This window comes from Helianthus annuus, chromosome 11, assembly GCF_002127325.2.
Source record: "Helianthus annuus cultivar XRQ/B chromosome 11, HanXRQr2.0-SUNRISE, whole genome shotgun sequence".
NCBI lineage: Eukaryota > Viridiplantae > Streptophyta > Magnoliopsida > Asterales > Asteraceae > Helianthus > Helianthus annuus.
In genome coordinates, this window is record NC_035443.2 from 109,306,120 (window position 1) to 109,323,460 (window position 17,341).

Genomic DNA, 17,341 nt, shown 5'->3' on the forward strand with positions numbered 1-17,341 from the left:
GGGCTAAGGGAGGTTGCGGCCCAACCGGCCCAACCGTTACTGTTTACTCGAGACCGAGAATGGTCTCGAGTCGGGTTTGTGGTCTCAGATCACTAGTATTTATACATATATATATATATATATACTACACATACATACATAGCAAAAGGATCACATAGAACATCAAGGTAACACGCACTTTCATTTAATAACGTATATACACACAATGTTAATACAAAAGGGGTTATTCGGGAAAACCTAGAGTGTCACAAGCACGAAGTTCATGGAACTTCATAACGGGAGCGTGATCACGATGGTTATAGTCCATGGCGACTATACCTACTGATTACCACGTTATCTAGGCTTAGTGACGAGTCGTAGTTTCGGCCAAAATGCGCATTCTTGCGTATTTTGTAACCAAACTACTCGTGAGCATCAAAGCCGTTTGTTTTGATGCCAAACCTGTTTTCTAAACTTAGTTAAGCATGTTCTAACATGCTTAGCTCGTCACTTTTAGTTTAGTGCATATATAGGGTCGTAAGGTAAGCGATCTAAACCATCGCTTATACTTTCGAACCCGACCCATTTGGTCGATCATTAGGATCTGGCCAAACACATTAGGTGACCCTAGCTGTAACCTTCCGAGGTTATACCTTATGGTCACAATGTTAGGCGTTCCAAACGCGTTCTACGCGAACGACGTGTTAAGGTAGCATAAGCTACCTAAACGGGTCGTAATGGATCGTAAGCACTTAGGTTAGGTTTCATTTTAGTGTGTAGGCTTTGTTAAACCACATTACATGAGTCTCCATACTCGTTTGGTTTACGAACCCGCATACTATCCGATCCTTCCGATTTAGGTCCGGTATATTAACATAGCTACCTATTAGGTGCCGTTTGATATTCCGTGACCTCTAGCATTGTGTGCCTACTTGCTACTTTCATGCTTTCCGGTTTTCACATCATATACTTGCTATGTTCGATAGTACATATATAGTACATGATTTCATTGTGTTTATGCTATGTATGTCCATTGTGTGCATACTTAGCACATCACTTTACAATACATTTCATGCTATGTATGCCCATTGTGTGCGTACTTAGTACATTGCTTTACATTACATGCTATGTATGCCCATTGTGTGCGTACTTAGTACACTGCTTTACATTACATGCTATGTATGCCCATTGTGTGCGTACTTAGTACATTGCTTTACATTGCATTCTCGTTGCATATGCTCATCCAGCATATGAACACATTATACTACATTTCGAACCGTTGTAACCATTTGACTATGTGAACCGTCTTAACCCTTTGATTATATGAACCGTTTGTAACTATTGGACCGTGTGAACCAGTTGTATCTGTTGACATGATTTACATTTTGACAATAGACATTTGACTATACATGAACATTTCTACAATTGTTAAACATTTCTACAATTGTTAAACATTTCATCTTGATGGTTTGGTTTGAGTAAGTGACTAAGTAACGAGGCGTGTGTAATATGATACAAGCATGGTGGATACGCCGCTAGTACTTCCTATACATAAGTTTTTGTATGATATTACATATCGTAGCGTTATTTGAATCATTTCAATTTAAGACATATGACATTTTATACAAATAACACACTTTTCACGAGACATTGTTTTACAAACGACATATCTTATACAAACACATTTTACATGGTTATCCGTTTAACCATACAGTGTTCTCTTATTTATACATATTATCTGATCTTATCGTTTTTCAAATGAGTTACAAGACAAAGCAAATTACAAGGTTCATGACTAAACATTTTCTCGAACATAAGTCATGAATTCTGTTTTCACAAAACCTATGTATCTCACAGGCATTTTTATGCTGACGTACCTATTTTCACATGTGTTTCCAGGAGATGATACATAGGACTTATCAAGACATACTTAGGCGGACCTGTGCCTTAGTGACTTAAAACGAGACAAGAACTAGTTAATTGATGTTATGTACTCTTTGGTTCTTGTTTAAACAATGTATACTTTCATTTTTTATTAATAAAACGAAACTTCATTTGCCATGGATTTGAAACAATAAATTCTGTTACAACACTCCCCGATGTTTCCACCACGATTTGTATGTTCTTCGTGGTCGGGGTGTGACAGTGAGATTGTGAGAAGGCTTAGGGTTTTGTGTTTTGTTATACTTCCCTAAAATCCATAATACACCCCTAACTATGCAATTTTCACATAAACCACATAACAACTTGCAGTTTACAAATAAAGCTTATAATTCACGTATTAGTCATGCATCACATATGTTATCATGTATGTGCTCCGGTAATTTCCCGAATTACCAACGTAGACTCATTTGACTAACCCTAGTTAAATGCAGTGATATGAGTGTATGATTAAATTAACTATGGTTAGGTTAAAGTAGTAAACTGAAGTTGCGTGTTGTCACATCATCCCCAACTTGAAAGAAATTTCGTCCCGAAATTTGATAAGCAGTCTCGGAGAGATGAAATAATGAGTTAAGATGATTGTGGGTTTTCTCGGGTACCACATCATCCCCAACTTGAAAGGGAATTTCGTCCCGAAATTCGCCAGTGCCAGCAAAAGTTGATTCAACCGTCTGAACAATTCAGGATACTAGAGCTTTATTAGATCTTTGCGTTCCCACGTGAATTCCGGTCCACGTCTTGAGTCCCAACGAACTCTCGCGATTGGAATCCAACTATGTTAACGAACCTTGACTTCCTGGTCCATGTTTTCGATAGATTCTTCGACAACTGCAACTTGTCTAGTAAAGGTATCACAAGTGTTTTAACGGACAAACACTGCCTTGGATTGGAGACATAAATGACATTGTGTACGTTACCCAATTCGTCTAGTAACTCGAGTTTGTAGGCCATTTTACCGATCTGTTCAAGAATTTTGAATGGCCCAACGTAACGTAAATTAAACTTGCCACACTTCCCAAAGCGTACCACACCCTCCCAGGGTGAGACTTTCAACATGATACGATCGCCTACAACTGTGACAACTCGAATTTCCAAGATTCTAATTCGCATTTATTGCACATTCTTGTTTTGTTTAGTTGTTTAATTGTGCAAATAATTGGCTATGGAATTGTATACGTTTTAATACAATGAAATGTATTGTGTGATTATGCATGGTTATGTGTTAATTGTGATAAAATTGTTAAAGGCATAAACCTTGTGGTGAAACTATGAAAGTGTTATGTGATGGTGTGCAAGTGTAAAATATGATACTTAGGGAGGTAGAGGGTAATTAGTGAAATCCTAGAGATTCTTAACCCTAATCCCTCTTTCACTAATCATTCTCACAAAAATCCAAGCACGTACTTTCACCTTCTCTGGCAATCATCATCACCAAGATATTCATCACTCTTGATTCCTCTCCTTCTCTAGAATCATTCAAGGTAACTGTGTAATCATTGTTTATTGATGGTTTGATTGTTAGCAATGCTTGATTCTTGTAACTCTTGTAAACCCTAGTCTCTATATGATGCTCCTGTGTTTTTGATTGATGTTGATTATTGTGATATGAAGATGATTAGTCATATAATCAATTGCCTGATGATTTTGGTGCGTGATATGTAGACATAGCGATTGTTGTTTTGATCAGCGTAATGCAAACGTATGAACTTAGGGTTTCTTGATCGCATGAATGTAAGTGTAACTGTCCAAATGATTCTGTGTAGTAGCTTTGGAAATCACGTATGTTAAAGTTCGGAGTAAATAGTCAGAGTTTTGTGAATGTAAGTGATTGTTTGTCTGAGGTTTATGATATAGAATATTGTCTGAGTTTTATAACATTGTGAAGGATCCGATTTTTTGATCCAAGACCATATGTCCGAGTTTTATTCCTTGTCACTTGTCCGAGTTTTATTAAGACATTCATAAGTCCGATCTTTACAATATACAAAGGTCCGAGTTTATCATGGAACATATAAGGTCCGAGTTCTTGTGGGATTAACCTGGTCCGAGTTTTAACAAGGTAAAGATGGGTCCGAGTTTTGTAAACCGAATGGTCCGACTTTCTTAAACAAGTGATGGTGGTCCGACCTTTAAACAAATAGATGTCCGAGTTCTTGACCCCCAAACCCCCTGTCCGAATTTCTAACCGTCCTCACAATAGTCCGAGTTTCATGGGTGGGTTATGGTCCGAGTTTTAACATCATGCATGATCCGAGTTTTGGCTTTAAAGCCTTGTCCGACTTTATGATCCCCCCTAGTCCGAACTTGTTAATGGTTTTTGAACGATCCGAGTTTGATAGATAGTGGCATATCCGAGTTTTTAAACATGACATTTGGTCCGACTTTCACTTGTATAAGTGTTGGGTTCGACTTTTATACATAATGTGCATGATCTGACCTTGGTAGATTAAGTGTTAAGTGATGTCTGATATGATAACTCACATGCTTGATAACCTAGCCGAGTTTCATTACCTGTTTGTATGTTAATGCTGTGGATATGATAACACTGTTACGTATCTAAACTCTCATATGCATGCTAGATCTGTAATTCTGAGCAACGATGTAACACGATTAAAATTACTAAGACTGTTGATGAATAACGGAGTTAGAACGACTGAGAACAACCCTGATTGTAAAGCTTAAGCTGCATAAATGTGATTAGTTGTTTATGTGATACATGATGATAACTGTCAAACGCCTTGTGACATAGATTACCTGCGTGTCGTTACGAACATGAACTGATTTAATATACATGCATACTATAGGACTCGATTGATTAATTGCAAGCACATAGTTAAGCATACCGAGCAAACCAAGGTGAGTTCACACAGCCAAGGCATGGGGTTCCCAGGGTGGGAATGGGATTGGATTACTTTATTGTACATACTCAGTTGATAGAACCTAACGATAAGAATACGACTAGACTAGTAACACTTATTGAACTGATCTTCGCACACCTGCCAAGGGTTGGCCGCGATATTATGACTGACTTCGCACACCTGCCTTTGGAAGGCCGCGAACTGAAATCTGCTAATCTTCGCACACCTGCCTGGTAGGCCGCGATACAAACAAACCTAGTCTAGAACACTCGGGATGAACATCCCCTAATATCTTCGCATACCTGCCTGGGAGGCCGCGATGGAAACTAATACGATACATGACATAACGAACGAACATACTACTACTCACCCTATACTATTACTGAACTGTTAACTGTGAACTCGCTCAACTAGTTGTTGACTCGTTGCTGCATGCCTTGCAGGACCTTAGGTACTTATGGAGCTTGCACTGGAGGCGCGGTCGTTGTGGACAAGGATCGTGATTACTACGTTGAACTGTTATGACATTTAAAACTATTAACTATGTTGGGTTACTTACTTGCTTCCGCTACTTAAACTATGTTTTGTTGGAACATCAATTGTATTGAATTGGGTTTATGAATTTCTTTAATTATTTATATTGTTCAATATGATTGGTGGCTTGATCCTGGTCATGTCACGCCTCCTAGCGGTGGTACTCTGCGTGTAGATTTTGGGGGTGTGACAGATTGGTATCAGAGCCATTGGTTATAGAGAACTAGGTTTTAATATGGGAAAACGTTTTTATTAAAACAAGACTATAACCAGAACAGTGCTCTCAACGATCCACAACGACGCTTCGCTCCACGTGCAAGACTCAACATCCTAGGTAATAAGGTTTATGTTTATTGCCTACATGCTAGAATTACATAGAACCTTGCTCGTGGTATGCTTAGATTACATTGCTCACTATATGCTATTGCTTGAGAACACCTATGTGCCTACACTTTGCTGTCACCGCACTACTCGCAAACCATTCATACTTATGCTACCTTTACTATTCGATCATGTCTGGACGTGTTAACATGACTCAAGCCCAGTTGACGGCTCTCATTAACGAACAAGTTGCTGCGGCGCTTGTAGCCGCACAGGCAGGAGGTATAACCTGCTATTCCAGACCTATCCTAGGATGTTAGATCCTACTCTCGTGACCCAACTCTCGCGCTTAACCTTGACCTATCTTTCTCGCGCAACGGGTCAGAATGCATAGCAACCTGTCTGTACATTCAAGAACTTCATGGACTGTCGTCCAAGCACATCCAGTGGCACAGAAGGAGCAGTGGGACTACTCCATTGGTTTGGGAAGCTCGAGTCAGTATCCAAGATGAGTGAATGCCCTGAGGCTCGCAGGGTCAAGTACGCCACTGGAAGGGATCGCGCTAACCTGGTGGAACGCGCAAGTATAGATACTAGGGTTGGCAGCTGCTAACGCCACCCCTGGAACGAATTCAAAGAATGCATTAAAAGGGAATACTGCACGCGTGATGACATCCACAAGTTGGAAGTGGAGCCTTACCATTTGAAAATGACGGGGTCAGAAATTGAAGCTCATACGAAACGGTCAAACGAACTGGCCATCTTGTGTCCAACCATGGTGGACCCTCCAAGCAAGCGTATCGAATTGTACCTCAAGGGTCTAGCCTCGGAGATTTCGAGCCATGCTACACCGGTTAACCTCGACAATATCCAAGACATTCAGTGTCTTGCTCATCGCCTCACGGGTCAGGTAGTGGAACAGAACAGGCTGCCTAGTTGTATCAGCGCTATTACTACCGCTACCACTTCTGCTACTTCCGCTACTCCTAGTGACAACAAGCGGAAATGGGATAGGTATTCCAGCAAGGGTTCAGCTACCGTTCGGTCTCAAGCACAGCAGCAGCGCAAGAATAGTGATCACCAGAGCCGAGTCAGCCAACTTCTGGCGGTCAGGGGCAAGGTGGATATCGGGGAATTCACCCAACGTGTAACTAATGCGACAGACACCACGGTGGTTAGTGCAACGAGGGACGTTGCCAGAGGTGTCTCAAGATGGGCCATGGAGCTAAGGATTCAGGAGCCCACGGCCTGCAAATCGGAATCGCCAGCAGCAACAGCAAGCAGAAACCCTATGCAAAGAAAAGATTGTTCGCATTCCTCATTCTGGTCAAGAACCTCTCGAAGTTCAAGGCGACAAGAGTGGTGCTGTGGTTGGCATCACCTCTTTCTTGAAGGCTCAGAAATGTTTGCGGAAGGGCCACACCGCAATTTTGGCTCTCGTTACTGACGCATCAGCGAAAGAAAAGAAGTTGGAAGACCATCCAGTTGTACGCGACTTTCCTCAGGTGTTTCCTAAAGATTTACCTGGTTTACCGCCTCATCGTCAAGTAGAATTTCAGATCGAGCTCGCTCCTGGAGCAACACCTATAGCTCGCGCACCGTATCGTTTAGCTCCAACTGAACTGGAAGAACTTTCAAAGCAACTACAAGAGCTCTTGGATAATGGCTTCATTCGTCCAAGCTCTTCGCCTTGGGGAGCTCCAGTACTATTTGTGAAAAAGAAGGATGGCACTTTCAGGATGTGCATCGATTATCGTGAACTGAACAAGGTCATAGTGAAGAACCGTTATCCTCTTCCACGCATTGACGACTTATTCGTCCAGTTGCAAGGGTCGAGTTACTACTCCAAGATTGATCTGAGGTCAGGGTACCATCAGCTGAGAGTCCGCGAGGAGGACGTCTCCAAAACATCATTCAGAACTCGCTACGGTCACTACCAGTTTCTAGTCATGCCATTTGGGCTTACGAACGCTCCGGCAGTTTTCATGGATCTTATGAACAGGGTGTGCAAACCCTATCTTGACAAGTTCGTCATAGTTTTCATTGACGACATTCTGATCGACTCCAAGAGTTAGGAGGAACACGAGCAGCACTTACGTCTTATCTTGGAACTTCTTCGAAAGGAACAACTGTACGCCAAGTTTTCAAAATGCGACTTCTTGCTTCGTGAAGTCCACTTCTTAGGCCATGTGGTGAACAGGGATGGGATTCATGTCGATCCATCCAAAGTAGATTCGATCAGGAACTGGCCTGCACCGCGTACACCTACGGAAATACGCCAATTCTTGGGTTTGGCGGGATATTACAGACGATTCATCAAAGACTTTTCGAAGATCGCACAGCCGCTTACTATGCTGACACAGAAAGGTGTTACCTACCGTTGGGGAGATTCCCAGGAAACCGCTTTTCAGTACTTAAAGGATAGGCTTTGCAGCGCACCTATTCTCTCATTGCCGGAGGGCACGGATGATTTTGTGGTCTATTGTGATGCATCGATACAGGGGCTTGGTTGTGTATTGATGCAGCGTGATAAAGTTATTGCTTACGCTTCTCGTCAACTCAAAGTTCATGAACGGAACTACATGACGCACGATTTAGAGCTGGGAGCTGTTGTTTTTGCACTTAAGATATGGCGACACTACCTGTACGGTACCAAGAGCACAATTTACACCGATCACAGGAGTCTCGAGCATATCTTCAAGCAGAAGGAATTGAATATGCGTCAGCGAAGATGGGTTGAACTTTTAAACGATTACGAATACGCTATTAAGTATCATCCAGGCAAAGCCAATGTTGTGGCTGACGCACTCAGTTGAAAGGACACTCTACCTAGACGCGTACGAGCCTTGCAGCTCACTATTCAGTCCAGTCTTCCTGCACAAATACGAGATGCTCAGGTGGAAGCATTGAAACCAGAAAACGTAAAGGCTGAAGCTTTACGTGGTTCGAGGCAACGATTAGAACAGAAGGAAGACGGCGCCTACTATGTAACAGGACGCATTTGGGTCCCACTATATGGCGGTTTACGAGAACTTGTGATGGATGAAGCTCATAAGTCTCGCTACTCGATACATCCAGGTTCGGATAAAATGTATCACGACATCAGAACTACATATTGGTGGCCTAGAATGAAGGCCCACATAGCAACTTACGTTGGCAAGTGTTTGACATGTGCAAAAGTCAAAGTGGAGTATCAGAAACCAGCGGGCCTACTTCAGCAACCCAGGATACCGCAATGGAAATGGGAAGAAATTTCCATGGATTTTGTTACAGGCCTACCCAGATCCCAGCGTGGGAATGATACTATATGGGTGATCATGGACCGATTCACCAAGTCTGCACACTTCCTGGCTATTAAGGAAACGGATAAGTTCTCCACTCTCGCAGACGTTTATCTTAAAGAAGTTGTTTCAAGGCACGGGGTGCCCACCTCCATCATTTCGGATCGGGATGCACGATTCACGTCAGAGCTATGGCAAGCGATGCACAAATCTTTTGGCTCACGATTAGACATGAGCACAGCATATCATCCTCAGACGGATGGGCAGTCTGAGCGAACGATACAAACCCTAGAAGACATGCTTCGGGCATGTGTTATCGATTTCGGCAACAGCTGGGAAAAACACCTCCCTTTAGTGGAGTTTTCGTACAATAACAGTTACCACACCAGCATTCAAGCCGCTCCATTCGAGGCATTGTACGGACGTAAATGCCGGTCACCTCTCTGTTGCGCAGAGGTGGGGGATAGTCAGATTACGGGTCCAGAGATTGTAGTGGACGCCACAGAAAAGATTGCACAAATACGACAACGCATGGCGGCAGCACGCGACCGTCAGAAAGCCTACGCGGATAAGCGTAGGAAGCCATTGGAATTTCAGGTCGGGGACCGGGTTTTACTTAAAGTCTCACCCTGGAAGGGTGTGGTTCGATTTGGTAAACGAGGCAAACTCAATCCACGGTATGTTGGACCGTTCGAAATCACTGAAAGAATAGGCCCAGTAGCCTACAGACTGAACCTACCAGCTGAACTCGGTGCAGTTCACAATGTATTTCACGTGTCGAATCTGAAGAAGTGCCTGTCAGATGAGACCCTCATAATTCCTTTTAAGGAACTCACTATCGACGAGCGGTTGCAGTTTGTCGAGGAGCCAGTTGAAATCACGGACCGGGATGTTAAGGTCCTCAAACACAAGAGAATCCCTCTTGTTCGAGTTTGTTGGAACTCCCGACGTGGCCCAGAGTACACCTGGGAACGCGAAGACCAAATGAAAGAAAAGTACCCCCAGTTATTCGGAACCAATGCATCCACTACTGAGGGTGAAGCTACTACTGTGGAATTTCGGGACGAAATTCCAAATCAACGGGGGGTTGATGTGACACCCCAGGAAAACCAGTGAACAATACATCTTACCTAGCTTCCTCAGTGAGTGTGTACCAAATTTCGGAACGAAATTTCTTTTAAGTTGGGGATAATGTGACAACTCGAATTTCCAAGATTCTAATTCGCATTTATTGCACGTTCTTGTTTTGTTTAGTTGTTTAATTGTGCAAATAATTGGCTATGGAATTGTATACGTTTTAATACAATGAAATGTATTGTGTGATTATGCATGGTTATGTGTTAATTGTGATAAAATTGTTAAAGGCATAAACCTTGTGGTGAAACTATGAAAGTGTTATGTGATGGTGTGCATGTGTAAAATATGATACTTAGGGAGGTAGAGGGTAATTAGTGAAATCCTAGAGATTCTTAACCCTAATCCCTCTTTCACTAATCATTCTCACAAAAATCCAAGCACGTACTTTCACCTTCTCTGGCAATCATCATCACCAAGATATTCATCACTCTTGATTCCTCTCCTTCTCTAGAATCATTCAAGGTAACTGTGTAATCATTGTTTATTGATGGTTTGATTGTTAGCAATGCTTGATTCTTGTAACTCTTGTAAACCCTAGTCTCTATATGATGCTCCTGTGTTTTTGATTGATGTTGATTATTGTGATATGAAGATGATTAGTCATATAATCAATTGCCTGATGATTTTGGTGCGTGATATGTAGACATAGCGATTGTTGTTTTGATCAGCGTAATGCAAACGTATGAACTTAGGGTTTCTTGATCGCATGAATGTAAGTGTAACTGTCCAAATGATTCTGTGTAGTAGCTTTGGAAATCACGTATGTTAAAGTTCGGAGTAAATAGTCAGAGTTTTGTGAATGTAAGTGATTGTTTGTCTGAGGTTTATGATATAGAATATTGTCTGAGTTTTATAACATTGTGAAGGGTCCGATTTTTTGATCCAAGATCATATGTCCGAGTTTTATTCCTTGTCACTTCTCCGAGTTTTATTAAGACATTTATAAGTCCGATCATTACAATATACAAAGGTCCGAGTTTATCATGGAACATATAAGGTCCGAGTTCTTGTGGGATTAACCTGGTCCGAGTTTTAACAAGGTAAAGATGGGTCCGAGTTTTGTAAACCCAATGGTCCGACTTTCTTAAACAAGTGATGGTGGTCCGACTTTTAAACAAATAGATGTCCGAGTTCTTGACCCCCAAACCCCCTGTCCGAATTTCTAACCCTCCTCACAATAGTCCGAGTTTCATGGGTGGGTTATGGTCCGAGTTTTAACATCATGCATGATCCGAGTTTTGGCTTTAAAGCCTTGTCCGACTTTATGATCCCCCCCTAGTCCGAACTTGTTAATGGTTTTTGAATGATCCGATTTTGATAGATAGTGGCATATCCGAGTTTTTAAACATGACACTTGGTCCGACTTTCACTTGTATAAGTGTTGGGTTCGACTTTTATACATAATGTGCATGATCTGACCTTGGTAGATTAAGTGTTAAGTGATGTCTGATATGATAACTCACATGCTTGATAACCTAGCCGAGTTTCATTACCTGTTTGTATGTTAATGCTGTGGATATGATAACACTGTTACGTATGTAAACTCTCATATGCATGCTAGATCTGTAATTCTGAGCAACGATGTAACACGATTAAAATTACTAAGACTGTTGATGAATAACGGAGTTAAAACGACTGAGAACAACCCTGATTGTAAAGCTTAAGCTGCATAAATGTGATTAGCTGTTTATGTGATACATGATGATAACTGTCAAACGCCTTGTGACATAGATTACCTGCGTGTCGTTACGAACATGAACTGATTTAATATACATGCATACTATAGGACTCGATTAATTAATTGCAAGCACATAGTTAAGCATACCGAGCAAACCAAGGTGAGTTCACACAGCCAAGGCATGGGGTTCCCAGGGTGGGAATGGGATTGGATTACTTTATTGTACATACTCAGTTGATAGAACCTAACGATAAGAATACGACTAGACTAGTAACACTTATTGAACTGATCTTCGCACACCTGCCAAGGGTTGGCCGCGATATTATGACTGACTTCGCACACCTGCCTTTGGAAGGCCGCGAACTGAAATCTGCGAATCTTCGCACACCTGCCTGGTAGGCCGCGATACAAACAAACCTAGTCTAGAACACTCGGGATGAACATCCCCTAATATCTTCGCATACCTGCCTGGGAGGCCGCGATGGAAACTAATACCATACATGACATAACGAACGAACATACTACTACTCACACTATACTATTACTGAACTGTTAACTGTGAACTCGCTCAACTAGTTGTTGACTCGTTGCTGCATGCCTTGCAGGACCTTAGGTAATTATGGAGCTTGCACTGGAGGCGCGGTCGTTGTGGACAAGGATCGTGATTACTACGTTGAACTGTTATGACATTTAAAACTATTAACTATGTTGGGTTACTTACTTGCTTCCGCTACTTAAACTATGTTTTGTTGGAACATCAATTCTATTGAATTGGGTTTATGAATTTCTTTAATTATTTATATTGTTCAATATGATTGGTGGCTTGATCCTGGTCATGTCACGCCTCCTAGCGGTGGTACTCCGCGTGTGGATTTTGGGGGTGTGACAACAACGAACTCCCAGTGTTTCCTAAGCTTATCAGCTTTCTTGGCGGTCACGTTTTGCCGCCAAACGATTTCCGATCTAAGCAATCTTCCCAAGAGTTTCAAGTATAAGTCCTGGACCTGTGATTAGATTGGCATTATCGTCCATGCAATGTCTCAAACAGAACTGTCTGAATACTAGAATGGTAACTGCTGCAGTAGAACTCAACCAAAGATAAGTAGCCTTCCAAAAATTATTTTTATTATTTTTTTATTATTTTTTTTACTAAAGTCAATCAGACACATGCTCGCAGCATGTCTTCGAGTGTCAGGATGGTTCGTTTACTCCGACCGTTTATCCTGCGGTGATAAGCAATGCTCATGTCTAGACATGAACCAAGGGTGTTGTGTATTGCCTGTCATAAATCAGGTATAGATCAAAATCAGAGGTAACGAGCGTTGGCAACCCATGCCTAGAAACCGCCCTTCACAGATAATTACTCACAGGATACGAAGACTTGTCAATTTTCCTTGATTGCAAGAAAGTGTACTGGTTGCATAAGACGATCAGCGATCACCGAGGTGATATCGGTTCCGTTCTGAGATTTAGGTAGGCCTGTGACAAAATCCGTGGCAGTCTGTTCCCATTACCAAACGAGTGTTTCTGGTAGTTGACACCACTAGAAGGTTTCTGTTATTCCACCTTGACTTTCGCACGAGTCAACATCATCCATATACATTGCTAGGTGGGCTTTCATACTCGATCACCAATACAAGACTTAGAGATCCTAATATCTCTCATCAAAACCCAGACGACTAGAATTTCAAGGCCGGTGTGCTTGCTCACATAAATTCCCTACAGTTGCCGTATAATGAGTCCCACATTCGTTCCATGAGGTAGCGAATATCGTCCGACTTGCCAACGGTCGCTTCTCCATGCCCCACATGGCTTTAACTTGAAAATTCTCTTCCTCCAGTTCCCCAGTTTGAACAGAGCTAGTCTGATCAGGTAAGTTAGAGTTGATAGTGAGTTGGAAAGCTCATGCACGTTCAGGTTTCACGGCCATAATCGTCCAAACGTTTCATCCAGTGATATCATTACGTGCTTAGCTCCTCCTAAACCAATATACACGGGAGGCCCTTGTGATCTGTCTAAGTGGTGCATTCGGTATCGTCCAAGTGATGCTTCCAACTTAAATCCAAAGTCCATAGTTTCCACCGTCGGTTATGACTGGCGCGATTCTTCTTGTAAACCCACTACGTAAGCCATCACTTTTCCATGTTGCATTGGTGCGTAATTGGGATTCTGACTCGAACCCTTACGCTGTACCACTAGATCTCCAGTACCCTCGGGTGAAGACGATGCTCAGTGCATTGTAGAGTTGAATTTCATAAGCTGAAAGGACGTCTTCCTGTTTTGTCTCCCACGAACACAGCACCCTGTTGTGCTAAAGAGGTCTAGGCTGTGCGATTTTTTTTTTGAAAATCCTGTGATGAATCTACAACAGCATCCACCGAAACCAAGAAATTGTTGTACCCTCGAAGGAATCTTTGGTGTCAATCAGTTTCTAACAAAATGGATCCTAGCACGATCCACACATATTCCCATTTCGTTGATTATGTGATCAAAATGCATTTCTCGATTCTAGATGTTACCTTTAACAAGACTTCACACGTAATGACTCCTCCCTCAGGAGCTCTCAGATAAGATATAAGCGTCGTCCATGATGTTCCTTCCTCCAGGAAATGAACCAAAACGTCATCAATAAATACGGTCGATTCTTGTGGTCCATAAGCTGCTGGTGTGTTGATTATCTCGATGGTCATGCTGTACAAAGTCGCACTGGCCGCATTGCGTTTGATATGCCATTCGAAGAGCATTCTCCCATTGGACTTCCGTCTGATGATATTTCGTTCGTTAGCCAATTCTCGAATGAGAGCTTGATCCTCGCTACTGGTTGATAAGTTGGCAATACATGGTCGAGGCTATGGTTCTTGACCGTCACCTTGCTGAGTTCTCGATAATCAGTACACATATGGAAAGGCTTATTTTCACGGATATAACTGGGGCTCCCCAAAGCGAAAACTATGTCCAACAAGACTCATGTTCAATAGTTCCTGTAGTAGACTAGGTAGTTCTTGCAACCCTCCTGGTGCAAGGCGGTAAGAAGTACGAGTAGTCAGAACTGCCTCTGGCACAGGATCAAACTGAGATTCTGTCTAACAGCTGCAGAAATAAACCGAAAAGTTCCTCGGGTAGCATACTGAAATAATCACGAACAACTGGTGGATCCTCGATCCTCTTTTCCTTTGCCTTATCATCAGTGGCGCATGCTAACATAGCGGGGTGATTCTTCCATAGGCACTTCTGGCCTTCACAGCTGAATTGATGCTAGCCTATGCCCCAATCGGATACTTTATGACAGACGACAACTTTCCCTTCACAGTTTATAACTACGCGATATCTAGTTAACCAATCCATACTGACTATTGCATCAAAACTATCAAGGTTAGCAGAAGGGAGGTCGATGCTGAACACTTGTCCCACAGAGTCAAGTTTGCATCCCAACGAACATATGAGGCTTCAATTGACTTGCCATCAGCCGATTCCACAACAAGTTCGATTTCGAGAAGTATCAGGGTTGAACAGAACAGGGACGAGACGATTAGTTACTAAGAATGTGTAGGCCACCTTGTTGCTATAATCCTGGCGTCGCCCACGCCAATCCTAAATGCCCTTCCACGAACATCATTCCCAGTGTCATTGTTTTCGTTACGAGATTTTTCAGTACTGTCGCCGTTCCCTTAGTTATTGACATCTTGATTTGTCAATGGCCAATCTACGTCGTAGGCACCTTCATTTCCATATTGTCGGCTACAATTACGAGTAGTTTGATATTGTCGTAACTGTTGCCTCTAATGTCGTTGCTTGAAACAGAGTCCTGCGATCTTTCACCAACCTAGTCCATCTTTTCACATTCTGTGCCACGTCCTATCGCACTGCTCATAGTACTGGTAGTCATACATTCCACACTATAATCCGTTGTCATCGCTTATGTCCCGATTGATTCGCAAGTGTTGACTCCCATAAGTCGCTTACTAGTGTTAAGGATTTGTTCGAAGCCAATCTGCTGTGTTCGTCGCCGATAATCAGGGTCGTCCCAATACTGAGGTCGGTAAAGTACTACGCTCATTCTCTTGTCCATCGATGTTGCAAGTTGCTTGTGTACTGCCCGGTTTGTTGCGAGAGTGTTGCAGAAGTGATCACGCTTCGAGATATAAGACGTCAATTCATGAGTTCCAGCAAAAAAAAAAGAGGAGTGAGGAAGGTATAGACCAATCATTGACGTTGCAACATCCACTCAGGGACATTCGTACAAGCACCTAACATTCTACACAGTTTGCTAGGTGTTCAGATGGGTGTTCAGGTAATGCTCGAGTAGGAGACAATCACTGCTACGACTCCTATAGGCTTGTTACGTTTCACATTGATCAAATAACAGAGCAGAACCCCCTTTTCACTTGTTAGGCCTTACTGGGACTCACATGCACCCCCACATTATTATTATGTGTGCACCTACAATAATATTGTGATTTGCATGCTCATCTCAGCTCCTCCTAACTCATGTCAAATGGTTCCTCAAACTCGAGTAGCAAAAAAAAAGCATCACGGAACGTATGTCATGAATGTTTAGGGAAATACCACCCTATAAGTCACATAACACATGCAAGTAATACAGGAATTCATACTGTTGTGCTAAACGTGCAATCACATGCAATATCATATGTAAGTGTTCACCAGTTATGTAGTACAATGAGTATACGAGGGACGAACCTTGCAATCTGGAGCTGAGTGTCATGGTCGTATTCATGTTTTCAGAACTGTTCGGTTATAGTCTGGTTTTATTAAAATCTTTTAAAACCAAGTTCACTATAACCAGTGGCTCTGATACCAAACTATCACACCCCAAAAATACCACATGCGGAAACCCCCGCGTGGCGTGTGACGTACCAGGATCCAAGCCACCAATCACATTGAACTCGTAAATATATTTAAATAAAACTTTCATTCATTAACAGAAAGTGTTACAAACGTTACATATCATTCGTTGTGTACAGCGGAGGCATAATCATTTGTTAAGAGTTTCATAAACCAAATGTACAAAACCGTTAGACTTGTCTTGTGATTCCAAGTATCTCGACCCATGACCACTCCAGCATCCCAGATAGCAAGTCCCAATGATATAAACCTATAGACCTGCAAGCATGCAGACAAGTGTGTCAGACGACACTGGTGAGTTCAAAGTTTTGTTAACGCGTTTAGTTACCAGATATGTGTTTAAAACAGTTCAACGATATGTTTTGATGATGTTATTAACTCGATTACCGGATGTGGCTACTAGATGTGTTTGCTCAAACCCCAATGCCTCTATCAAAGCATTGGTCAGGTGGTCAAGGTAAATAGTTCACGCCCGTCCATTCTGGCCCGGTGTGAGGGTGCCAAACCTAATAGCGCTATCAACTGAATACCTCGTTGCCTTCCTGGCAACAATCGGTAGATGTAAGGGGTCTTATATGATAGAAACTGAGTAATAACAAACATCTCGTTAACCTGACATTCTTCCCTAAAAACGTTACCCGATATCCCTTCCTGGGATGCATGCCTGGGAAAAGAGTAGTGAACTCACCTTCGTTTGCTCGGTTTGATAATGTGCTTCTAGCGTTAATTAATGGTTAGCTCCGTTA